This window comes from Somniosus microcephalus, chromosome 14 (genome assembly GCF_052327205.1).
Source record: "Somniosus microcephalus isolate GS21.2 chromosome 14, FLI_Smic_1.0, whole genome shotgun sequence".
In the NCBI taxonomy this organism is placed as follows: Eukaryota; Metazoa; Chordata; class Chondrichthyes; order Squaliformes; family Somniosidae; genus Somniosus; species Somniosus microcephalus.
In genome coordinates, this window is record NC_141000.1 from 124,206,090 (window position 1) to 124,231,273 (window position 25,184).

Consider the following 25,184-nt stretch of genomic DNA (forward strand, 5'->3'; position numbering starts at 1 on the left):
CCTACATTTCGTTGTACTGCACTTGTGCACTAACAATGACAATAAAAGTTGATTTGATTTGATTTGAGGTTGCCTCTAATCCCATATGCACTCATCTCTCATTTTTGTTAATATTTTCTTATGTGGAACCTTGTTGAATGCCTTCAGGAAGCCTATTTTAACACCCTTAGACATTCCCTTATCTACCATCTCAGTATCGTCCTCAAAAAATCCAACTAGGTTTGTTAAACATGACGTACCCTTTACAAACCCGTGCTGGCGCTTGCTGACCAGCTCAAGTTTGTCCAAACGCTCAGTCACTGTTCCTAATAACAGATTCTAGTAACTTCCCCACAACTGACGTTAGACTAATAGACCTATCATTTCCCAGCTTACCTCACTTACCCTTCTTAGATAGTGGAGTGACATTGGCAATTTTCCAATCTAGGGGGACAATTCCTGAATTGAGAGTTTTGGAAGATCATGACTGTAATGTACTCTCACATGGTTTTACCCACATGTATCAAAGGGAGTGAAGGGTTATGGGGAGCGGGCAGGGAAGTGGCTTTGAGTCCAAGATCAGCCATGATCTTATTGAATGGCGTAGCAGGCTCGAGGGGCCAAGTGGCCTATTCCTGCTCCTATTTCTTATGTTCTTAAGTTCTTATATTTTTATTACGATTACCAACACATCAACAATTTCCTCACCTCTTTCTTTCAATACCCTGGGGTGGAAACATTCATGTCCTGAAAATTTGTCTGTCTTTAATCTCATTAGTTTCTCCATCACCAGACCTTTTACTTATATTGAATCTAATTACAGTAGTTCCTTTCCTTGATTTATTTTTAGCTTTCTTTGTTGAATGCCCTTTTGGTGAAAGCACATCTACAATCTTCCATCCTTACCCTTAACGTCTGGGATTTGAACCGTTCTCCATAGTGAACAATTTTCCCGAGTGAATTTTGTCAGTTCCCTTCTTAATCTTTAAACTTTCTGTTCAGCTCAATGTCTCCTCCCTTCTAATAACTGGATCCCAAATTCCTCAAAATTTCCTCATAATTTGAATTCTTCACATCCGGAATTATCTTAATTGCTCAACGGGAAGGAGATGCTTGAGGTTTAACATAGAAACATCGAAACATAGAAGATAGGAGCAGGAGTAGACCATTCGGCCCCTTGAGCCTAATCCGCCATTCAATGCGATCATGGCTGATCATCCAAATTCAGTGCCCGGTCCCTGCTTTCTCCCCATACGCCTTGATCCCTTTAGCCTTAAGAAATATATCCAACTCCTTCTTGAATATATTTAATGAATTGGCCTCTACTGCCTTTTGTGGTAGAGAATTCCACAGGTTCACCACTCTCTGGGTGAAGAAATTCCTCCACATCTCAGTCCTAAATGGCTTACCCCTTATCCTTAGACTGTGACCCCTGGTTCTGGACTCCCCGACCATCGGGAACATCCTTCCTGCATCTAGTCTGTCCAGTCCTGTTAGAATTTCATAAGTTTCAAGTGAGATCCCCTCTCATTCTTCTAAACTCCAGCGAGTACAAGCCCAATCGACCCAATCTCTCCTCATACGTCATTCCTGCCATCCCAGGTATCAGCCTGGTGAATCTTCGCTGCACTCCTTCCATGGCAAGAACATCCTTCCTCAGATAAGGCAACCAAAACTGCACACAATACTCAAGATGTGGTCTCTCCAAGGCCCTGTACAACTGCAGCAAGACATCCTTGTTCCTGTACTCAAACCCTCTCGCTACGAAGGCCAACATACCATTTGCCTTCTTAACTGCCTGCTGCACCTGCATGCTTACCTTCAGTGACTGGTGCACAAGGACGCCCAGGTCTCGTTGCACTTCCCCTTCTCCCAATCTATTGCCATTCAGATAATAATCTGCCTTCTTGTTTTTGACACCAAAGTGGATAACCTCGCATTTATCCACATTATATTGTATCTGCCATGCTTTTGCCCAATCACCCAACCTGTCCAAATCATACTGGAGTTTCTCGGCATCCTCGTCACAGCACACATGCCCACCCAGCTTTGTGTTGTCTGCAAACTTGGAGATATTACATCTAGTTCCCTTGTCCAGATCATCATTAATATATATTGTGAATAGCTGGGGTCCAAGGGCCGATCCCTGCGGTACCCCACTAGTCACTGCCTGCCACTCGGAAAAAGACCCGTTTATTCTAACTCTTTGCTTTCTGTCTGCCAACCAGTTCTCTATCCAAGTCAATACCTTGCCCCCAATCCCATGTGCCTTAACTTTACACACTAATCTCTTATGTGGGACCTTATCGAAAGCCTTTTGAAAGTCCAAATACACCACAGCCAGTGGTTCCCACTTATCTATTTTACCAGTTACATCCTCAAAAAATTCCAGTAGATTAGTCAAGCATGATTTACCTTTTGTAAATCCGTGTTGACTTTGTCCGATCCGGTCACTGTTTTCCAAGTGCTCTGCTATTACATCTTTTATAATGGACTCTAGCATTTTCCCCACTATCGATGTCAGGCTTACTGGTCTGTAATTCCCCGTTTTCTCTCTACCACCTTTTTTGAACAGTGGGGTAACATTAGCTACCCTCCAATCCATGGGTACTGTTCCAGAGTCTATCGAATTTTGGAAGATGACCAGCAATGCATCTACTATTTCTAGGGCCACTTCCTTAAGTACCTAGGATGTAGATTATCAGGCCCTGGGGATTTATCAGCCTTCAAACTCGTCAATTTCTCTAACACCATTTCCCTACAAATGCTGATTTCTATCAGTTCCTCCCTTTCATTAGGCCCTATGTTCCCCGACATCTCTGGGAGGTTATTTGTGTCCTCCTTTGTGAAGACAGAACCAAAGTATGTATTTAATTGGTCAGCCATTTCTTTGTTCCCCATGATATATTCCCCTGATTCTGACTGCAAGGGACCTACGCTTGACTTCACCAATCTTTTTCTCTTCACATATCTATAAGAGCTTTTACAGTCAGTTTTTATGTTCCCTGCAAGCTTACTCTCATTCTATTTTCCCCTTCTTAATTAATCCCTTTGTCCTCCTTTGTTGAATCCTAAACTGCTCCCAATCCTCAGGTTTACTGCTTTTTCTGACCATTTAGATGTCCTCTCCTTGGATCTTATGCCAGCTATAATTTCCCTTGTTAGCCACGGTTGAGTCACCTTTTTGTTTTATTTTTATGCCAAACTGGGATGAACAAATTCTGTAGTTCATCCATGCGATTGTTGAATGTTTGCCATTACCTATCCACCATCAACCCTTTGAGTGACATTCCCCAATCAATCCTACCCAACTCGCGCCTCCAACCATCGTAGTTTCCTTTATTTAAATTCAGTACCCTCGTCTCTGAGTCAACTACTTCACTCTCCATCTTAATGAAGAATTCTATCATATCAGGATTGCTCCGACCCAAGGGGCCTCGCACAACAAGATTGTTGATTAATCCTTTCTCATTACATAATACCCAGTCTAAGATGGCCTGATCTCTAGTTGGTTCCTCGACATATTGGTCCAGGAAACCATCCCGTATACACTCCAGGAATTCCTCCTCCACAGTATTGATACTAATTTGGTTAGCCCAATCTATATGTAGATTAAAGTCACCCATGATAACTGCTGTGCCCTTATTGCACGCTTCTCTAATTTCCCTTTTAATGCCATCCCGACCTCCGCATTACTGTTTGGAGGTCTATATACCACTCCCACTAATGTTTTCTGCCCCTTGGTATTTCTCAGTTCTACCCATACAGATTTCACATCATCAGAGCTAATATCCTTCCTTACAATTGTGTTAATCTCCTCTTTAACCAGCAATGCTACCCCACCTCCTTTTCCTTTTTGCCTATCTTTCCTAAATATTGAATACCCCTGGATGTTGAGTTCCCAGCCTTGGCCACCCTGGAGCCATGTTTCCATAATCCTAATCATATCATATTCGTTTACCTCTATTTGCGCATCCAATTCATCCACCTTATTATGAATGCTCCTCGCATTAAGACACAAAGGCCTAGAAATTCAGTGGCCTGCGCCACCAGTTTGCGCCCAAAGAGGGCTTTTGCGCCACTGTCCAAACCTGCCGCGATATTTAGTGGGGCGCTAATGGCGGCGTTAGCCAGTAGCGCTGCGCCGCCACCGATGACGTCATTGGTGTGCGCAGCGCCCCGCTATCACCCCGCTGGCCATATTTGGTCGCTGCCACCTCCTCCGCGCCGGCCGCAAACAGCGACCGGTACACAGGGGCCTTCCTGTGCCGGTAGTGGGGCGAGTTAAAGTGGAGGTGTGGCCGGCCACTTTTTCGGCGGCCGCCTGCCCGCTCCTCCGTCCCCGGCCTCCTTCACCACCCCCCCCCGCGGCATTGCCGGCTGTTTCCAGAGAGCCCAGCACTTCTCCTTGGTGCCGGGCTCATTTGCCGGCACTCGCGAGCGGGGATCGCGCTGTTGCAGGCACCTCCCCCTTAAGAGTGAGAGGAAGGCCTGCAGTACCGCAGTGTGCCGTGCCGCAGCAGGTGGCGCTGCGGCACTTTGCACGCCGATATTCAGTTTCAGCGCCCCAAGCGGGACACCGAAACCCTTGTTTAGCGGCCGGCTTCCACTTGGGGCGCTGAAACTGAATATCCCGCTGGCGCAAGTGGCTCCGCGCGCAGTGGTAATTCCGGCGCCCAGTCGAGCTGGGCGCCACAAAGTGAATTTCTAGGCCAAAGCCTTCAGGCTTGTTTTTTTAATGCTCTTAGATCTTTTAGAATTATTATCTACTGTGGCCATGTTTGATTTAAACCCTTGATTTCTCTGACTGCCACTTTTGTTTTTCTCCTTCATGTCTTTTGCTTTTATCCTTGTTTCCCTTTCCTCTGTCTCCCCACTCAGGTTCCCAACCCCCTGCCATTTTAGTTTAAACCCTCCCCCAGAGCACTAGCAAATACTCCCCCTAGGACATCGGTCCGGGCACTGCCCAGGTGCAAACCATCCGGTTTGTACTGGTCCCACCTCCCCCAGAACCAGTTCCAATGTCCCAGGAATTTGAATTCCTCCCCGTTGCACCATTCCTCTAGCCACGTATTCATCTGAAATATCCTCCTATTTCTACTCTGACTAGCACGTGGCACTGGTAGCAATCCTGAGATTACTACCTTTGAGGTCCTATTTTTTAATTTACCTCCTAACTTCCTATATTCAGCTTTTAGGTCCTCATCCTGGTTTTTACCTATATCGTTGGTACCTATATGCACCACGACAACTGGCTGTTCACCCTCCCTTTCCAAAATGTTCTGCAGCCGCTCTGAGACATCCTTGACCCTTGCACCATGGAGGCAACACACCATCCTGGAATCTTGTTTGCGGCCGCAGAAACGCCTATCTATTCCCCTTACAATAGAATCCCCTATCACTATTGCTCTCCCACTCTTTTTCCTCCCGTCCTGTGCAGCAGAACCACCCCTGGTGCCAGGCAGTTGGCTGCTACTACCTTCCCCTGGCAATATATATTAATGATCTGGACGAGGGAATTGGATGTAATATCTCCAAATTTGCAGACGACACAAAGCTGGGTGGGAGGGTATGCTGTGAGGAGGATGTCGTGAAACTCCAGTACGATTTGGACAGGTTGGGTGATTGGGCAGAAACATGGCAAATGCACTATAATGTGGATAAATGTGAGGTTATCCACTTTCGTGTCAAAAACAGGAAGGCAGATTATTATTTGAATGGCAATAGATTGGGAGAAGGGGAAGTGCAAAGAGACCTGGGTGTTGTTGTGCACCAGTCACTGCAGGTAAACATGCAGGTGCAGCAGACGGTTAAGAAGGCAAATGGTATGTTGGACTTCGTAGCAAGAGGGTTCGAGTACAGGGACAAGGATGCCTTGCTACAGTTGTACAGGGCCTTGGTGAGACCGCACCTTGAGTATTGTGTGCAGTTTTGGTCGCCTTACCTGAGGAAGGACGTTCTTGCCATGGAAGAAGTGCAGCGAAGATTCACCAGGCTGATACCTGGGATGGCAGGAAAGACGTATGAGGAGAGATTGTGTCGGTTGGGCTTATACTCACTGGAGTTTAGAAGATTGAGAGGGGATCTCATTGAAACCTATAAAATTCTGTCAGGCCGTGATTGACACTGCCCTTGACCGTGTCAGTTCTATCTCCCGCACTTCTGCCCTCACCCCTGCCCCTCCCTCCTGGAACCACGATAGGGTTCCCCTTGTCCTTACCTTTCACCCCACCAGCCTCCACATTCAACGGATCATCCTCCGACATTTCTGCTACCTCCAAAGTGATCCCACCACCAAACATATCTTCCCCTCCCCTCCCCTTTCAGCATTCCGCAGGGACCGCTCCCTCCAAGACACCCTAGTCCACTCCTCTATCACCCCAAACAGCCCTTCCCCTTCGCCTGGCACCTTCCTGTGCAAGCGGAGATGTAACACCTGCCCCTATACCTCCCCCCTTCCCACTGTCCAGGGCCCCAAACACCCCTTCCAGGTGAAACAGAGATTTACTTGTACTTCTCGCAATCTAGTATACTGTATTCGCTGCTCACGATGCGGTCTCCTCTACATTGGGGAGGCCAAACGCAGATTGGGTGACCGCTTTGCAGAACACCTCCGTTCAGTCCGTAAGGGTGACCCCGAGCTTCCGGTCACCTGTCATTTTAATTCAATGCTCCATTCCCACTCGGACCTCACCGTCCTTGGCCTCTTGTATTGTTCCACGGAAGCTCAACGTAAACTCGAGGAACAGCACCTCATCTTCCGATTAGGCACTCTGCAGCCTTCCGGACTCAATATCGAGTTCAACAATTTCACATCATAACCTCGGCCCCTATTTCATTTTTTCTTGTAATTTTTCCACTCCTTTCCCCCCCCCTCCTTTCCTTTTGTTTCGCTCTCACACCTGGCAGCTATCCCTTGCCCTGCCAGTACACTTTACACCCAATCTCAGCCTATTACCATCTCGTCTAGCTTCTAACACCTTTTATTGTCTCTTTTTTACTTCTTTTGTTTCTTTTATTCTTTTGTCCGATCGCAGCCCTGCCTCCGATCTATCTTTTCTTTCCAGTTTTGAAGAAGGGTTCGACCCGAAACGTCAACTCAAATTTCTGTCCACGGATGTTGCCTGACCTGCTGAGTTTTTCCAGCATTTTCTGTTATTTCGGATTTTCAACATCCGCAGTATTTTGCTATCGTACTAGATGCAGGAAGGATGTTTCTGATGGCCGGGGAGTCCAGAACCAGGGGTCATAGTCTAAGGATAAGGGGTAAGCCATTTAGGACTGAAATGAGGAGGAATTTCTTCACCGAGAGTTGTGAACCTGTGGAATTCTCTGCCACAGAGGGCGGTGGAGGCCAGTTCATTAAATATATTCAAGCAAGAGTTGGATATATTTCTTAAGGCTAAAGGGATCAAGGGATATGGGGAGAAGGCAGGGACAGGGTACTGAATTTGGATGATCAGCCATGATCTCATTGAATGGCGGAGCAGGCGCGAAGGGCCTACTCCTGCTCCTATCTTCTATGTTTCTATGTTTCTAAGCCATCCTCCCCATCAGTATCCAAAGTGGTATATCTGTTTGAGAGGGGGATGGCCACAGGGGACCCCTGCACTACCTGCCTGCGCCTACTACTCTGACTGTTGGTCACCGATTCCCTTTCTGCCTGTGCAACCTTTGCCTGCGGTGTGACCAACTGCTTAAATGTGTTATTCACAACGTCCTCAGCATCGCGAAGGGTCCAGTATGTATCCAATCGCAGCTCCAGCACCGCAATGCGGTCTGCCAGTAGCTGCAGCTGGATACACTTCCTGCACACATGGTTGTCAGGGACAGAGGAAGTGTCCCTGAGTTCCCACATAGCGCAGGAGGAGCATACCATGGGGCCGGGCTGTCCTGCCATGACTTACCCTACCTGGTCTCTGCCGCTGCTTTATAGCCTCACCACTCCGCCGAGATTCCCGCCGCCGCCGCTCTGAGGCCTACCTGGTCTCTGCCACCTCTTTAAAGCCTCGCCGCTCTGCCGAGATTCCCGCTGCCGCTGCTGCCGCTCTGAGGCCTACCTGGTCTCTGCCTGGTTTGATATTTGCTTGCGTTTATTTGTAATGAGCTGTGACAGAGAGCTGGTTCCTTCCCTTACTGGGTTCCCAGCAGTCACAGCAATGCAGAGTTAACTAATGAAAGCGTCACATGCTGTGATGAGTCTGAAGCGAGTGGGTCTGATCAACGGGATCTCCTCCATCTTTCTCAGAAACATGAGGACGTGTAATGATCGATCCACTTCCCCTTGCAGTTCTCAAACCAGCTGGTCCTGCAAAACCAAAGCGTCAGACACAGGAGATCAGTCAGAGAGAATCACAAGAGCTCAAGTAACATATTTATTGAGGCATTGAGGTTGCGTATCCCTGCCCCTCAAAGTTTCCTTCCCTCCTCTCCTGAAGGTGCTGACGCTTACTAGGGTACGGCAGCCCCCACTTATCCCACCAAGGCCCAATTCTCATGTGTTTGCATGTTCCCAATTCTTGACCTGCACCAGAAATTCTCTTGCATTGGGTTTCACCCGACACTCCCACAGTAATAATGCTCACAACAGGGGCCAATATCGGGGACCAAAGTCCTGGTCCCCAAGGAGCCCTGAAAGACATCGGACCTGATACAGTGTACAATATACCCTTCCTGTAACACTCTCTAACACTCCCCTAACTTTAACACACCCCTCACTAACACTCTCTATAACACTCCCCTCACTTTAACACACCCCTCACTGTAAAACACTCTATAATACTCCCCCAACTGTAACACACCCCTCACTGTAACACTCTCTATAACACTTCCCTCACTGATCCAAGAAATGCCTAATGTTGATAGCGAGCTGTTTGTGTGGGCCGCACAGGCAGTGTCATTGGATTGAGGCTGCAGTACTTGTAACCTGGATATAGAGATCAGCAACGCTTCATCACTCAATTACCAACTCAACATTTAAATAGAGAGAGAGGAAAAAGATAGAGGCTTCAACATACCAGGCCTCCATTCCTTTTTCGCCCACTATTATTGCTACACAATCAATGTCTGGTTGCAAGTCATTGGACAAGAAATCTGCAGTGAGAAAAGAAATGTGATATTAGGTCAATATTCATATCTGCGGTGTATTCTGATAAAGAGTTAGAAATGTCTAGGCCGAGACTAACCTCCCGTGGAATTTGGCGGGAGGCGTGTTCAGTGTTGCAGCCGGGCAAAAAGGCCTTTGCGCCCCCAACAGGAGGCGCAAAGGAGGGTTAATTTCTCCCCCCTTGTTATTTTATGTGGTGTAACATGAGGACTGGGGTCTAACAGCTGTACAAAGCCCTGGTTAGACCACACCTGGAGTGCTGCGTTCAGTTCTGGGCACCACGCTTTAGGAAGGATATATTGGCCTTGGAAGGAGTGCAACATAGATTTACCAGAATTATATCTGGTCTCTAAGGTTAAGTTACGAGGCGAGATTACCCAAACTAGGGTTCTATTCCCTGGAATTTAGAAGGTTAAGGGGTGATTTGATATTAAAGGGAACAGATAGGGTAGATAGAGAGAAACTAATTCCACTGGCTGGGGATTCTAGGACTAGGGGACATGGTCCAAAAATTAGAGCCAGACCTTTCAGGAGTGAAGTTAGGAAACACTTCTATGCACAAAAAAGTTTGGCATTCTCTCTTCTGCAAACAGCAGTTGATGTAAGGACAATTGTTAATTTGAAATCTGAAATTAATAGATTTTTGTTAATATGGGGCAAAGGCGGGTATGTGGAGTTCGGTCACAGATCAGCCATGATCTCAGTGATTGGCAGAACAGGCTCGAGGGGCTGAATGGCCTCCTCCTGTTCCTATATTCCTAGGTTTTGTTGGTTGGAGAAGAATGTTGGCCAGCACACCAAAGGGAGCAATTTTCACTTTTATCGAGTGGCATAAACCGGATGATATTGAAATAGCTGCCCGTTTTACACCATGTCCAATTTTCTTTATCTATTGGAGCCAATGGAAATGCATATTGGGCAAGGTGTAAAATAATCTTTCCGATTGATTAGCACCCATTTCTTGCCTGCCGACAAAAGCGAAAATTTCCCACCAGGAAAATGCCACACTCTTCTTCAAACGGTAACATGGGAACTTTAACATCCACCTGAACAAGCTCATTCAAAGGACAGAACCTCTTTCATTGCGGCACTCCCTCGGTACTGTACTGAACTGTCAGCCTGGATTGTGTGATCAAATCCTGGCATGGACCCTTTAAACTTTGACAGCCGTGGTTCAGTGGGTAGCACTCTTGCCTCTGAGTCAGAAGGTCGTGGGTTCAAGTCCCCACTCCAGAGACCAGAGCACAAAAATCTAGGCTGTCACTGAGGGAGTGAGTGCTGCACTGTCAGAGGTGCCGTCTTTCGGATGGGATATTAAACCGAGGCCCCGTCTGCCCTCTCAGGTGGACGTAAAACATCCCATGGCAGTATTTCGAAGAAGAGCAGGGGAGTTCTCCCCGGTGTGCTGGCCAATATTTATCCCTCAACTAACATCACTAAAAACAGATGATCTGGTCATTTATCACATTGCTGTTTGTGGGAGCTTGCTGTGCGCAAATTGGCTGCTGCGTTTCCTACATTACAACAGTGACTACACTTCAAATAGTACCTCACTGGCTGTAAAGTGCTTTGGGATGTCCTGAGGTTGTGAAAGGCGCTATAGAAATGCAGGTCTTCTCTTTCTTTAACCTTCTGATGTAGAGACAAAGGTGTTGTCAACTGATCCAAGCTAACACTTGACACCATCAGAAGATTAGGACCAGTCACCACCCTGTCGTGTCCTCCAGGAATGTGCACACCAGTGGACAGGGGATATGAGAGAGGAACAAAATAAACCGGAGATTAAGATTGTGTTGGTCAACGAGGAGAATTTTTTTTACGCAGCGTGTTTTTAGCGTCTGGAACGCTCTGCTTGAAAGGCTGGCGGAAGCAGATTCAGTCGTAACTTTCACAAGGGGATTGTATAAAAACTTGAATGACAGAATATTTGCAGGGCTATGGGGAAAGAGATGGGCAGGTGTGACTAATTGGATAGCTCTTTCAAAGAGCCAGCACAGGCAAGATGGGCTGATTGGCCTCCCTCTGTGATGTACGATTCTATCAATCTATGTACCGAGACAGTTCTCGTTACAACCATTTGTAACACCAGGATGGTGTGCATCTTCACACTACCATTCACCGTTGATCTGAAAGATCCCATAGTCTGATGACCAGATCTTTCCATTGGTGCCTCTCATTACTGACTGCAAGTGTGTTGTATGGACTCTCGTGGTAGGCCATGCACACCCCTAGAATTAAAATGAAGACAAGGCACTGTAATTTGGAGCACATGACAAACACAAATGTGATTCACACTGCGCCTCGCAGGCTGGAGACAATCTACAGTGAGGTTTGTCTTTGCAGCAAGCATGGGGTATGGTAGCATAGTGCTTATGTTAGTGGGCTAGTAATCAAGAGGCCTGGACTGACACCATGTTCAAATGTGCAAATCCCACCATGGCAGCTGGGGAAGTTATAATCCAGTTAATTAAATAATGCTGGAATAAAAAGCTAGTACCAGTAATGGTGACCATGAAAGTACCGGATTGTCATAAAAACTCATCTGGTTCACTAATGGAAGGAAATCTGCCGCCCTCACCCGGTCTGGCCTATGTGTGACTTCAGACCCACAGCAATGTGGTTGACTCTTAACTGCCCTCTGAAATGGCCGAGCAAGGTGCTCAGTTGTCACCACCACCTTCTCAAGCGCAATTAGGGATGGGCAATAAATGTTGACCTTGCCAGTGACGCCAACATCCCATGAATGAATTTAAAAAAGCTCGGGGCGAATTTCCTCTGAGCTTCTCATACTCCACTGCCTTAATTTAAACGTAAAGGAGGGGCCAAAGTGAGAGAAAGAATGAAAGAGGGAACTAGCAGCACAGAACAGGATACTGACACTCACTTATCTCCAGTCCGTTCAGCGGAAGGCAGTGATTGTGGGAATTGGAGCCGTGAACAAGGTGGGACTTCATTTTGCTGATTGTCTCTCCTGCTCTCCTGGTGGTGCTGAGTCTCGCTGGGGCTCAGTTCGCGGGCACCTGTAACTATTACCGTGATTGAGTCCAGACTGTTAGAGATGGAAGGCTATTCTCTCTTAGAGAGCATCACAGCCAAACCAATCCCACCCGTGTTAAACATCTACACATATCTATCTGTGACAAAGATGAAGCAGTTCTGTCTTGTTTTGGTCCAGTAACTGTCCGTCTAAATCAGACACAATACATGAGAGTTTTAGGATCTAGCTGCACAGACTTAGCCTGTATACACTTTTAGGGATGGCGGTCTGGTGGGATGTTCTCTTAATTATTGAAGACTGGAGATAGATCTAACAGCTACAAATAATTACAGTAGTTTAAAAATCAAGGTTTCTACTAGTTGTTTTATTCAAATTATTGATTTGTTACATTGCAAATCTACTGAAGATTCTCTCAAAGGAATAGGATTTGGGACCAACTAGGAAATTGATCTCAAATACTGTTCAAAAGATCCAAGAAAAGTCCCCAAAGCATAAGAACATAAGACCTAGGTGCAGGAGTAGGCCATATGGCCCCTCGAGCCTCCTCTGCCATTCAATAGGATCATGGCTGATCTTCTACCTCAACTCCATTTCCCTGCCCGATCCCCATATCCCTTGATTCACCTAAAGTCCAAAAATCTATCGATCTCAGCCTTGAATATACTCAAAGACTCAGCATCCACAGCCCTTTGGGGCAGAGAATTCCAAAGATTCACAACCCTCTGAGTGAAGAAATTCCTCCTCATCTCAGTCTTAAATGACTGACCCTTTTTCCTGAGACTATAGGCTTGATTTTGCCAGGCCCGAGGAGGTGGGATTGGAGGCGTGTGAGGTGTTAAAATCACAAAAAATGGTGGGCGGCTCCGAACCCGCCTCCAGCCCGACTCCGAACAATTTTCCCAGAATTGGGGTTTCAGACCCTGTTTCCATCCTGCCTCCAAGAGGTGGGATAGACCCTTAAGTCACTTAACAACCAGTTAATTGCCTCTATAATCCCATGTTGAGAGGCCTTTCTGATTTTAACACATTTCCCCCATCCTGCACGTCTCCCCTGGAACACGCCAGTGAATCCTGGCGGCCTCACAAGTGGTTTGCTTACTAACAGCTGCAGCTCCACCATTACAAAGGAGTTTTCACCAATGATCATTTGCAGGTGGCAGAACTTTGTTGTCTCAGGTCTGAGGGAACCTTTAGCAGGCCTACTCATTGTTGTGGAAGTTTGGAGCCTGACACCCATCTCCAGTGTGACCTCCTTGGAAACCCCTCTCCCCACCTTGACTGAGCACTTCCTCAACTGAGGCATATACCAGAAGCATGGCGACCATTTATTTCCTTTCCTCCTGGACATCAGATTCGGATGAAGACCAGCCGTGGCAGCAGCAGAACCCTGAACAACAGCAGCAACAAGAGAGCCAAGCTGCTGCTCAGCCACCTGAAGCTGCACAGGCCAGAAGGCGCCAGCGCGCGACCACATTGCTGCCCGGGATGCAAGGGACGCGCTCATGTTGGTCAGATTTGCTTAACCTGCACAATCAAACACTTTTGCCTCGCACCTTCTTACCAGAGCATCGACAATGGACAAGAACCTGCGGATTCCTGTCACTCTGACCACCATACTGACAAGTGCAAGTCGCCCTAAGCCCTCAATGTGGAAGTCCCATTTGCGAGATGACACAGGCCACAACTTCAACAGTTTGCCATCAAATCTGTTTACCATAACATTACAAGGATGGCTTGTCAAAAACCAATACAACAGAACACCAAAGTGACTACCCTTGTGAATACTTGGCGTGCTCCTACGTGGTGCTTCCCCTGTGGCTTCAACAGATGTGGAGGCCCCTTGCTCACTTTCTTGCTGCTCCTATCTCGACACCTTTGGCGGGCGTCCTCTGGGGTTGCGAGCCTGTGAGGGCTAAGCAACAGTCTGCTGCTCCTGCGGCTGTGCAGGGGCTGAGACGCCCATCTCAGTTGGGTGAGGACTCTGGTGGGGCTCTGACCGAGGGCTTTGCAGTGGCATGGTCGTGTGAGTGCTTGGAGAGGAGCCCCCACTTCCTTGTTGTCTGCCACCAACATCCCTCTCATGGGTCAGCCCCACTTCAGAGCTAGCAAGCACCTTGCTGCACTTCAGGGGGGCCATGGGGACCCGTTTCTGCACTGGAAGTCCTACTCCAGAGGACTTCCATGAAGGTCTGGTTTCTATGCTCAATAGCCGACCATCGCTCCTCAAGAGATGTCAGTCTATTATGAACAAGGACCATGTTTTCAACACTCTGGCGACTTAGCGCCTCCATGGCCGTAGCCATCCTCTCCTCTACCGTAGCCATCCTTTCCACTGTGTAAGGACCGGAACTCGGTGGACCCAACTGCAGTGAGGCAAACTGAGGCAGAGGTTAGGTTGCAAAACAAAGGTTGACATAAACAAAATAACAACAGTACAGAGTACAGGCAAGCAGTATCACCAGGCAATGCAACTCAAGACTGAGCAATGAACATAAAGTGAACACCACTTAAATAGTAGGTGTCTAACAATGCACAGGTGAATACAATAATGAATAAAGAAGGACACAATTAAGAGAGTTCATGGAGCCCTCTGGTGACGAGGTGAGGCAGAATCTGGGTCATTCCTTACACACGGAGGTTGCCATCCTTTCCATGGTGATGCGTTCATGCGCCAATGCCTCCACAAAGGCTCTGCTCATGTTCGCAATGGACGCCTCCATTCGCTCCACACTCGCAGTGAGCCTGGAGACATAACCTGCCAGAGACTCCTGCACCTGTTCCTGGAGTTCCAGCACCGCTCTCCTGGATGAATCCGGAGGCACAGGGTCGACATGCAGCTGAGCCGAGCTGGCAGATTCCTGCGCCCTCCGATGAGGACTCTCCACCACTGTCCCTGTCTCCACCATCTGCCGATGCTCACTTGTGAGCTATGATACACCAGGTGACAACACTACTCTATATCGTGAAGGTCCCACCGAGGTGTGTCTGCGCTGGTGCTGGGTGCGCTGAGTTCTGCTGACACTGTGCCCTCAGAGGTTGCAGCTTCCTCTGAGGAATCTTGAGGCTCAGGCTGTTCCTCCTGGACAATGGGGACGGGGGCTGTCGATGGTCCTGTGGGGGAGTAAAGGAAAGTGTTAGAGATGTGAGGTAAAGGTTACATGCACATTGAATAGTGCAGATGATCATAAGTCAATCTGTTAGAGCATCAGAATAATTAACAGTCACTCATGCAATATGAATGAGAGAGATGCCAAACTATCCTGTCACTAGCTTGCTATGATGCACCCATCTGTCCGTCCCCCACTTGCGAATCATCCTCAACATTGGTGATTCCAGGGCCGCCTCCTCCGAGGTGGTGAGCTGGGCTACTGAGGGTGGCCCTCCTCCTATCCTCGCTCTTTCCCTCTTCTTGTGGGCTCTCTTTTCCTGCAATGAGGGACACAAGTGGAGTTTGAGTGGGAATAAAGGAGTGAGTGTAGAGAATCCATAGCATAGATGCTTAGAAGGAGACAAAGGGCCCTCCCTGTGTGTTGTAAGTTGTTGTCATTGCATCACAGTGATAAGGAGTGTGAGGGCTGCATGGTCGAATAGTTAAGTGAATGTGACCAGAGAGAGAGAGGGAATGGGTAAGGGTGCAGGGATGTCAGTGTCAAGTGGGATGTGGAGGAAGCGGTTGGCAAAGCAGAGTGCTGGTGAGGACAGGCGATGGGGATCAGATTGAGGGTGATGGGAAAGTCAAACTCACTTTTCCTGTGTGGATAAGGTCATGAAACCTCTTCCTGCACTGCAGCCAGATTCTGCGACACATAGAGATTGAGTTGACCTCCTGGGCCACTTGCAGCCACACAGCTTTAGTCTGCTGGGGAGGCTTTTTCCTCCCTGAGGAAGGGAAGAGCACCTCCTTATTGGATCTTGCTCCCTCCACCAGAGCTTGGAGGGAGGCCTCACCGAATCTTGGAACATACTTTGGCCGACTGCTGGACATAGTTGCTGAATGAAGCGATCACAACAATGGGCATAAAGTTTAAAAACTCCAAAAGAAACAAGGCTGCTTGCAGGTCTTAAATCCAGCAGCATTGATGATGTCATCGGAGGCGACTTTCTGTATGAAAAGACTCATTGGGCCAGGGGTTTCCACACGCTGGAAATCAAGTGCCCAATTAGGGCAAAATCGCACTTTTTTCCCACTTCACATCGGAGTCGGGGTCCTGACACGAAGACCACCTGACACACCCCAGCCCGCCCCCAATGGCAAAATCGAGCCCTATACCCCTTAGTTCTCCAGCCAGGGGAAACAATCTCTCAGCATCTACCCTGTCAATCTCCCTCAGAATCTTACATGCTTCAATGGGATCACCTCTCATTCTTCTAAACTCCAGAGAGTATCGGCCCAATCTACTCAATCTCTCCTCGTGGGATAAAGCTCTCATCCTAGGGATCAATCTAGTAAACCTTGGTTACACCGCCTCTAAGGCATAAGAACAAAAGAACATAAGAAATAGGAGCAGGAATAGGCCATTTGGCCCCTCGATCCTGCTCTGCCATTCAATAAGATCATGGCTGATCTGATCTTGGCCTCAATTCCACTTTCCTGCCCGCTCCCCAGAACCCTTGATTTCCCTGTTTTTCAAAAATCTGTCAATCTCCGCCTTGAATATATTCAATGACTCCGCCTCCACAGCTCTCTGGGGTAAAGAATTCCACAGATTCATGACCCTCTGAGAGAAGAAATTCCTCCTCATCCCCGTTTTAAATGGGTGACCCCTTATTCTGAAACTATGCCCCCTAGTTCTAGATTCCCCCATGAGGGAAAACATCCTCTCTGCATCTACCCTGTCAAACCCCCTCAGAATCTTGTGGCCTAGAAATTCAGTGCCCTTAGCACCGATTTTGCGGCGCTAGAGGGCCTAGCGCAGCAATTGGCGCCGGTTCCTAAATTGCCTGGGGCCCTTCCGCGGCGGTAGACCGGTAGCGCTGCGCCGGCACCGATGACGTCATCGGTGTGCGCAGCGTCCCGGTTGCCGTGGTAACCCGGCCCCAAGCCGAAATTCAGTTGCGGCCGCCTCGCCACCCAGCAGATGCAAGCCTGGCACTTGTCCCTTGTCCGAGGTGCCGGGCTCATTTTTGAGGAGATTTGCACGGGCCGCGGCCGGGTGCAGGCAGCTCCTCCTTAACGGAAGGAGGAGGCCTGCACTTCCCGAGCCTGCCGCACCGCAGCGGGCGCCGCAGCGCCGGAATAGCGCCGCAATGCGGCGCGTTGCGCCAGTTTTCAGGCGCTAAAACCCTTCAGTAGCGCCGGCAGCCGTTTGGGCGCGGCGCTACTGAATTTTTGGCGCGCGCAAAGGGACTTAGCGCCGGCGCTAACTTCCGGCGCTAAAGCCCTGGCGCAGCGCAAACTCAATTTCTAGGCCTATATGTTTCAATAAGTTCACCTCTCATTCTTCTAAACTCTAATGATTATTGTTAGATCCGTGATTCTTAGAGTATGATGTTTTCCAATAACTACACGGAGGCTGTACTTAACAATCAACAGGTGTTTACTGGAGGAGGGTAGTCTCAAGACTGGCAGTACAGAGGCATGCTCAAGGCTTATATACAAGGGTGGTCACTGCCGGTACTACAGTATACAGGAGCTGTAAAAGTAGTTCTCTCTTAAAGGTACATACACTACAATTCCTCCCCTTTTAGATTAGCAGTACCCATAATATTCAAATAACAATTAACACTTTAACATGCACATTAAACAGAAATAGTCCATTTATAGATTCAGTCTTTGGGGTGGCTTCCTGATGCTTTCTGGATAGCGCCTTTCCTGAGGTTCTTGTTCTTGGTGCGGAGGCGATTCTGGCCCCCTTTCGTTGGTTAGTTCATCAGTTTCCACTGCCACTGTTTCTGAGGTAGATGCTACTGGTATGTCGGGTTCATCCCCAGGTACGCGAGACATGGGGTTGACTCGTTCCTGTGACGCTAAGATCTGATCGACGTGGCGTCTCACAATGTTCTCCCCGACATCCACTGTGTACATTAATGGCCCCTGCCATGTGCATATTGTTCCGGGTTGCCATTTCTCTGTTCGGTAGTCACGGGCCAACACTGGTTGTCCTACATTGAAGCTCCTTGTCGGCTTCTCATTGATGTGCTGGAATTGTTTATCTTCAACATTTCTTCGCACATTTGGTCTGAGCAAATCCAGACGAGATCTCAACCTTCGGTTAAAGAACATCATGGCCGGGGTCTGGTTGGTAACTGCATGTGTCGCATTTCTGTAGGTTAACAGGAAATTGTCCACCTTATGCTGTAGTGGAATTTCATCATCGCACATGGCCTTTATCGCCTTTTTAAAGGTTTGTACGAACCTCTCAGCCAATCCATTTGTGGATGGATGATACGGGGCGGATGTGTAATGCCTTACCCCATTCCTTCTCATAAATTTCCGAAACTCTTCGGACACAAACTGTGGTCCGTTATCAGAGCAAATCTGCTCTGGCAAGCCGTTCCTGGCAAATATGGTCCGTAGGACTGCAATCGTTTTCTCTGTAGTGGTTGAGGACATTTTTATCACCTCAGGCCATTTCGAGTGAGCATCCACTGCTATTAAGAACATTGAGTCCATGAATGGACCAGCAAAATCAATATGCACCCGTTGCCATGGAGAGGAGGGCCACTCCCATGGGTGTAGAGGGGCATGTGGTGGTGCATTTTGGACCTTCTGGCATCCTGAGCAGCTCTTGGTTAGGTCCTCGATTTGTTGATCGATCCCCGGCCACCACAGATAAGCCCTACCAAGGCTTTTCATTTTCACCCCTCCCAGATGACCTTCGTGAAGCTCATTTAGCAATCTCTCCCTTAATTTGGGTGGAATTACCACTCGGGATCCACACATCACTGTCCCCTGGCATACTGACAGCTGTTCTCTTCTGGATGAGAATGCTGGCAACAGTGAGTCGCCATGTGTTGGCCATCCCCTCACCGTCAAATCATATACCCGAGACAGTGTCGGATCATTGCGGGTCTCCTTCTCTATATCCGCGTTAGTTACTGGCAATCGTTCAATTATTGACGAATAAAATATTTCGACAGGGTCCACTGCTGGTGCTTCCTCCATAGTAGGCAGTGACAGGCGTGATAGCCCATCAGCGTTTCCATGCTGTTTCGTGCCTTTATATTCTATTTCATATTGGTTCGCTCCTAGAAAAAGGGACCATCTTTGTAACCGTTGTGCAGTCATCACCGGAACGCCTTTCTTTGGATTAAAGATGGAGACAAGTGGTTGGTGGTCAGTCAGCAAGGTGAACTTCTGCCCATGCCGATAGTGGTTGAATTTTTTTACTCCCCATACTAGGCTGAGGGCCTCCCTGTCAATCTGGGCATAGTTGCGCTCGGCTGAGGTTAGTGACCGAGACGCAAAGGCTACTGGCCTCTCCAACCCATCTGGGACTTTGTGCGACAGCACCGCTCCAATACCATAGGGTGATGCATCACATGCCAAATGAATTGGTAGTGCTGGGTTGAAATGAGCCAACACCTCTTTTGATGTGATCAATTCTTTGCACTTCTGGAAAGCTCGTTTACGTTCGTCATTCCACTTCCATGGTACCCCCGTTTGCAGTAGGGTGTTCAGTGGGTGTAATACTGTAGACAAATTTGGTAAGAACTTATGGTAGTAGTTCACCAGGCCGAGGAACGACCTCAGTTGTGACACATTTTCCGGTGCTGGAGCCTTGACTACTGCCTCAATCTTTTCAGGGGACTTATGTAACCCCTCTTCATCAATAACGTGGCCACAATACGAGATCTGATTCTGGAAAAACTTGCACTTGCGGTGATTAGCTCGTAGCCCATATTCCTTTAATCTATTGAGCACCTTCTCCAGGTTGGCGAGGTGATCACTGTCATTTTCGCCCGTGACCAGGATGTCGTCCAAATAACACTAGATCCCTGGAATCCCTTGCAGGACTTGATCCATCGCCCTTTGCCAAATAGCCGGAGCCGATGCTACCCCGAACACCAGCCGGTTGTATTGGTAGAGACCTTTATGAGTGTTGATCGTGAGGTATTGTTTCGCGGCTTCTTCTACCTCCATTTGCAAGTACGTCTGGGCTAGATCAATTTTGGTGAAGCGTTTACCTCCAGATAGCGAGGCGAAAATATCCTCAATCCGTGGAAGCGGATATTGTACCGTGTGAAGGACTGGGTTCACTGTCACCTTAAAATCCCCACAGATGCGGACCTTCTTTGGTTCCCCAGGCGCATTACTCAACGACCTCTTCATTACAGGAATGATGGGTGTAGCCCACTCGCTCCAGTCTACTTTGGACAGTACTCCTGAACGTTCCAACCCTTCCAGCTCTGCTTCGATGGCTGGTCGGATCGCATAAGACACTGGTCTGGCCTTAAGAAACTTTGGGCTTGCATTTTCCTCTATTTTAATCGTTGCTGTTATGCCTTTTAGTGTTCCGAGTCCCTCCTGGAACACTTCTTTTGCGTCAGTTAGCATTTTTGACAGTCATCCAGGTGTGACGTCGTCATCCTTTTTGGCCTCAACCTTCAGTGCCTGTATGGAATGCCAATCTAATTGTATCTTCCGGATCCATTCACGTCCTAGTAGTGGTGGTCCTCCATCTGGCAATACATATAGGTCCATTTTAGGTATTTCCTGGCCTTTGTATATCACTTTCACCCTTATTTTTCCTTTGGGGTAGACTTTTTGCCCCGTGTACGTCTTCAAGACAATCTCTGTAGCTTTCGAGGGTATATGTGAAAATAGCCGCTTGTAGTCCCTTTGGTTTATGACTGTTAGGGCTGATCCTGTGTCCAATTCCATTTTCACTTGGACTCTGTCTATCTTGAGTGTGACCCAGATAGTCTGGTGATCCTCCATTTTGGTTACCTTATGTAGTTTCAGTCAACCCAGCTCCTTACTTCCAGGGTCTGTATCACTTTTCTGTTCATCTGAACTACTGTCCATCACCTTATGTACCTTTTTGTACTTCTCCTGTGGAGATTTCTTGCTGTTGGTTTTCTTCCCTGACCTGCAGACTCTTGCTATGTGTCCTGCTTTTCCACACTGTCTGCACACTTGGTCCTTGAACCAACAATCCTTCTGGTCGTGTGTTGTTCTGCCGCAGTGATAACACCTCCCTGCTCCATATGACATTTCATTGGTGCCATATTCTTGCGGTCTCCGTTGTATCTCTGCCGCGCCCCTTGCGGCTGCTATGTGTGATACTGCCATGCTGAAAGCCTTGTCCAGCGTAAGATCCTTTTCTGATAGAAGCCATTTCTGGGTTCCTTCATTTTGCAGCCCACACACAAACTTGTCCCTTAACGTATCTGCTAGTCCCACTCCAAACTGGCAGTGTTTCGATAGTTTGCGCAGTTCCGTTAAGTACTCAGCATTACTTTTGTCTTTATGCTGGTTCCTTTTGTGGAACTTAAATCTTTCTGCTATCAGCAGCGGTGTGGGGTTTAAGTGGTCCTGTAGGATTTCTACTATGCTTTCGAAATTCTTATCCACGGGCTGCTCTGGAGTTATTAGGTTTCGCAGTAAGCCATAAGTTTTTGCACCCATGGAATTTAACAAAACCAGTGCTTTCCTAGCATCTGGCACTTCATTCACCCTGCAGTACTCCTCAATGCGTTCCACATATGTCGCCCAATCTTCGACTTCATTGTAGAACGCGGAGATACTGCCACTCTTCGGCATCCCTGGGTGTGATTTAACTGTCAAAAATGGCGTCTCCCGCGCTCTCCCTTCTTCTCCGCTGGCACAAAATGGCGTCTCTTGCGCTTTCCTTTCTTACCGCGCTCGCCATTCTTCTCCGCTGCGGCTTCTAAAAATGGCGTCTCCCGCGCTCTCCCTTCTTCTCCGCAGCTCAATGGCGTCTCCCACACTCTCCCTTCTTCTCCCCGCGGATGCTGTTCAGCCCTTGAGCCCTGGCTGTGCTCTGCGCGTTCTCCTGTGCGCCTTTCCCGTTTCCGCCGCTTGGTCCTGAACCCGGCTGCTGCTTTACCCTCTCTCTCTCTGTTTTGTTTTTCCTCGACGCCGCTCGGTTTCCAACCCCCGGCTGCGCCCTGTGCGCTTCACCCTCTCTCTTACCCCGTCGACGCTGCTCGGCTTTTTCTCTGCCGTCGGTCGGCTCCAGCCGCCACTGTCCGGGAAGGGTCTGCGCTGTACCTGTTGCCAGTCTGTTGCTGGATCGTCGTGGCTGGGGAACCAAGCCCGGCTCTCAACAGCCTCCCCTGCGATGTTCACTCTCTGCCGGACGACTGGGTGGTTGCTCGTGGTCGACGACCGTGCTTCTGGCCTCGACTTTCTTCCACCGCCCTCCCGGAGCGAATCCTTGAAGGGAAATGCAGAGTTGCAGGTAGATTCGAATCGACCTCGTCGCCACTGTTAGATCCGTGATTCTTAGAGTATGATGTTTTCCAATAACTACACGGAGGCTGTAACTTAACAATCAACAGGTGTTTACTGAAGTAGGGTAGTCTCAAGACTGGCAGTACAGAGACATGCTCAAGGCTTATATACAGGGGTGGTCACTGCCGGTGCTACAGTATACAGGAGCTGTAAAAGTAGTTCTCTCTTAAAGGTACATACACTACAATTATAGGCCCAACCTGCTCAACCTTTCCTCATAAGACAACCCCTTCATCTCAGGGATCAACCTTGTGAACCTTCTCTGAACTGCCTCCAATGCAAATATATCCTTCCTTAAATAAGGAGACCAAAACTGTACGCAGTACTCCAGGTGTGGTCTCACCAACGCCCAGTACAGTTGTAGCAAGACTTTCCTACTTTTATACTCCATCCCCCTTGCAACAAAGGCCAATATTCCACTTGCCTTCCGAATTACTTGCTGTCCCTGCATGCTAACCTTTTGTGTTTCATGTACGAGGACACCCAGGTCCCTCTGTACCGCAGCATTCTGTAGTCTCTCTCCATTTAAATAAAGGCAAGTATATCCTTCCTTAGATAAGGAGACCAAAGCTGAGCACAGTACTCCAGGTGTGGTCTCACCAAGGCCCTGTACAACTGTAGCAAGACTTCCTTAATCTTGTACTTCAACCTCCTTACAATAAAGGCCAACATGCCATTTGCCTTCCTTATTGCTTGCTGTACCTGCATGCTAACTTTTTGTGTTTCTTGTACGAGGACACCTAAATCTCTCTGAACACCAACATTTAATAGTTTCTCACCATTTAAAAAATATTATTTTTCTATTCTTCCTACCAAAGTGAATAACCTCACATTTCCCCACATTATACTGCATCTGCCACCTTATTGCCCACTCACTTAACCTGTCTATATCCCTTAGACAGATTTTTGAACGATAAGGGAGTCAAGGGTTATGGGGAGCGGGCAGGGAAGTGGAGTTGAGGCCAAGATCAGATCAGCCACGATCTTATTGAATGGCGGAGCAGGCTCGAGGGGCCGAATGACCTCCTCCTGCTCCTACGTCTTATGTTCTTATGTTCTTTGCAGGCTCTTTGCATCCCCACGTCTTACTGTCCCAACTAGCTTTGTATCGTCAGCAAACTTGGGTACATTGCACTCGGTCCCTTCATCTAAGTCATTGATGTAGATTGTAAATAGCTGAGGCCCCAGCACTCTTGTGGCACCCTATTAGTAACAGCCTGCCAATCTGCAAATGACCCGTTTATCCCAACTCTCTGCTTCAGAGGGCAGCGATCAAGGGTTAGGGCCCTGGATGATTTTCCCTGCCCAGCTCCAGCGGTCTTAAGACCAATTGTAGCTTAGCTAAGATCAGTATACTCAATCCGGACCAGGCTCGGACATTTCCTGGCCCCACCAACATAACGTGTACTTACCCACTGACTGAGAGAACTACAAGAGGAAACCACAGCCACAATCTGCGAGTGCATTCGGCACCGTTTAATTAGAACAAAGAAAGTGTTACTCACAGTCTGCCACGCTGTACTGGATGAATTTACTCAGTATAGAATTCTTTATGGCCTTAGCAACTTGACATCTTGTAAGGGTTTCGGCGCTGGCGACCGAGAGCAGGACACTGAGAACAATCAGAGTCTTCATCTTGTCGGTGGGCGATGTGTCTGGGTCTGGTAACGGTCGCACTTTTATACAGGATTGTGCCCGTGGTTATCAGTTTCCACAAAGTTACTAAAACAAGAATCTGGAAAAACAAGGGCAAACTATTTTTGTCACATTGGTGCCAGGTCACACTCTGATTTTAATAAACACTGCATACGAAGGAAGGGAGTAAAGACTTTTAGGGGTGACTTCACTCATTTTACTCCTGGAGTAGAGGTGAGGAGAAAGGGTGAGGTTTGAACAATTCAGGCATCCACAGTAACATCAGTCACATTACATAGGGTGCTCTGCAAGTTACAGATACAACACATTGGCCAGAAAAGCCCAGCAGTGAGGGCGCTGACACAGTGCGAGAGTGAGGACTGGAGATGAGGAGAAGATCCCGATCAGCTGAATCACTGGGACAATGCAGGATAGTGTCGGCTGATTGGTGAGTTGTCTGAAGTCATGAGAATAAAGGTCAGGCCAAGGTAAGGTATTAAGCTAGAATCATAGAATTATAGAATCATAGAAATTTATGGCAAAGAAGGAAACCATTCGGCCCATCGTGTCTGTGCTGGTCGAAAAACAGCTCTCCAGCCTAATCCCACTTTCCAGCTCTTGGTCCGTAGCCCTGTAGGTTACGGCACTTCAAGTGCACATCCAAGCACTTTTTAAATGTGATGAGGGTCTCTGCCTCTACCACCCTTTCAGGCAGTGAGTTCCAGACCCCCACCGCCCTCTGGGTGAAAACAGTTCTCCTCAACTCCCCTCTAATCCTTCTACCAATTACTTTAAATCTCTGCCCCCTGGTTATTGACCTCTCTGCCAAGGGAAATAGGTCCTTCCTATCCACTCTACCTAGGCCCATCATAATTTTATACACCTCAATTAAGTCTCCCCTCAGCCTCCTCTGTTCCAACAAAAACTACCCCAGCCTATCCAATCTTTCTTCACAGCTAAAATTCTCCAGTCCTGGCAACATCGTCGTAACTCTCCTCTGCACCCTCGCTAGTGCGATCACATCCTTCCTGTAATGTGGTGACCAG

At 48.1% G+C, this 25,184-nt stretch overlaps 1 pseudogene; it reads right to left on the minus strand.

The window, feature by feature from the left end:
- Positions 1–8,223: 8,223 nt before the first annotated feature.
- Positions 8,224–24,138, minus strand: LOC147107898 (lysozyme C, milk isozyme-like; annotated as a pseudogene).
- Between the last annotated feature and the right edge of the window lie 1,046 nt (positions 24,139–25,184).